Here is a 2,290-nt window from a genome sequence, read left to right on the forward strand (position 1 = left end):
TGAGTGAATAATGTGTCTGTTAGTGGCTCCATTAAAATATTATATCAGTCTTTCTCTCCTCTGCCTTACATGATCATCTCCCTCTTCTACCATTAGCTGACACGTTTTTATTTTTCCTATTAAAACAAAATAAACTCAATCTAAAAAGAGTACATTCTGTAAGATTCCAACTATAAATATGACCTTCTAGAAAAGGCAAAACTGTGGAGACAGTAAAAATATCAGTAGTTGTCAAGGGTTAGTGGGGAGAGAGGGATGAATAGGCAGAGCACAGAAGCTTGTTAGGGCAGTGGAAGTATTCTGTATGATACTATAATGGTGGAGGCATGTCATTATACATTTGTCCAAACCAGTAGAATGTACAGCACCAAGAGTGAATCCTAATGTAAGCTGTGGACTTGGGTGATAATGATATATCAATGTAAGTTCATCGATTGTAACAAATGTACCACTCTTGTTGGGGATGTTGGTAATGCAGGAGGCTGTGCATATGTGCAGGCAGAGGAGGATATAGGAAATCTCATTACCTTCCCCTCAATTTTGCTTTGAAACTAAAACTGCTCTAAAAATAAAGTTTATTAAAAAACAAAAACATAAAAACAACTGAACAACAGTCTTGACTGCCTCTTCCCCTTTGGCTGATACACAACTTGCTTAACATTTTTATTTCTAGCCCACTTTTATTTCTTTTCTTTCTCTTTACTGAGATAATTTTTTGTTTCTTTTTGCAGCAAAATTCCTTGCACAGTTGTCTACACTTATTGCTTCCAAATAGTCCCCTCAATTTCTTTTTTAAACCAACTCCAAATAGAGGGATTTTTTTCCTCCTTGAAAATGTTTTTTTCCAAAAGTCATCAATAATATTTATGTTTCTAAATCTAATGGCCAAGTTTCTATTATTGTTGACCTAGCAGCAGCATATAATACAGTTGTTCATTCTCTTCTTAAAATATTTTATTCTATGGTTTCCTGGACACCACATTCTCATTGTCTTCCCCTTTTCATTTTGGTTGCATATCTTCAGGCTCTTTGCTGATTCCTCCATCTCTCCCTAACGTTTTGTTTGTTTGTTTGTTCACAAATTCTTTATATTTCCAGCTGTTGAAACAATACTTTTGAGAGTTGAGGTTACCTCTAGCGGCAAAACCAGAGCCAGCTCTTAAGCAGCCAGAATGCTACGGTAATGGAATACGTGACCATTTCTCTTTTAGAACCTTCTTTGTTCTCTGCTTCCAGAAGTTGTAGACATCTATTTAGTTTGATTATCTGTCATCCTAATGAAGCTGTATCTACAACAGTCATGTCATCTGAAGTTCCTTCAACCATTGTACCTATATTTGAAATACTATACATGGAGTCAGTTCTGACCAGCTGTCCATTTTGGCAAACAGCATTTTCACTCATAGAGCACTCTCTTTTTAGCCTGACAATTGCATGGATTTCTTCATTTTGAGGGGTTGAAGGAGGTCTTTCTAAATCCATAAAATCTAGTGGTCTTTCACTTAGCATAAGCACATGAGGTGGTGTTTTTAGTGCCAGTGGTTTAAAGGGAGTTGACTGCATAAGTTCAAGATCTGCTGGTCTTGAAAGTGGAATGTCTTCATTATTTCCTGATACAACAGTTCTCCCTGGAACCTGCATAATCACACAGGCATTTGAAGCTCCTTCTCAGAATCCTTGTTCAAGGTCAGCATTTGGTGGTGCTACCTTTAATTTTTCCAGGACCTTCAATTCTCTGACCAATACCTTTGGTGTATTCCATTTCATACTGAATTCAACTAATTTCTACCACCTCAGCAGCAGTGGGAGAAGGAAATGCTGCCCCACTCATTAAATGTGTACCAACTACTGCTTGCTTTTTGGCATTATCTGCTTCTGTGCTTCATATTAAATCCTTTAACTTGCTTATGCATGTGCTGGATTTTCAGCCACTTTTGTGCCCCTGGGCCTGCTGGAGGGTCTCTGGTGAGGGCCACTGACTGCTGGCTCCCAGAGGCAATTGGCCAAGCACAGGGAAGCCCTCCCTAATTTTTGAATATTAAAATACCCTGGGGTTCAGTCCATGTTTCTCTTCTCTATTTATATTCACATCCTTGGTAATCTCTTCTAGTCACATGTTTTAAATTTTCTCAGCAGGCTAATGACTCCTATATTCATATCTCTCGTCCAGTTCCTATTCTTGAGCTTCAGTTGTTATAACTAATTCTCTGCTCAAAACTTGCAGCACTTGTAGTTTCCTGTATCTTATTTAATGACAAGTCCATTCTTTAAGTGGCTCAAGCCAGAAATC

The 2,290-nt window shown here is 38.0% G+C and overlaps 1 pseudogene across 1 annotated transcript; it reads right to left on the reverse strand.

Moving 5' to 3' along the window:
• Window positions 1–1,134: 1,134 nt before the first annotated feature.
• Window positions 1,135–1,831, reverse strand: LOC309976280 (mitochondrial fission factor-like; annotated as a pseudogene). The gene has a single exon. The product of its transcript is annotated as a mitochondrial fission factor-like (transcript).
• Window positions 1,832–2,290: the final 459 nt, after the last annotated feature.

Source organism: Leucopleurus acutus (genome assembly GCF_964270905.1).
Source record: "Leucopleurus acutus genome assembly, chromosome: 2".
NCBI classification, from domain to species: Eukaryota; Metazoa; Chordata; class Mammalia; order Artiodactyla; family Delphinidae; genus Leucopleurus; species Leucopleurus acutus.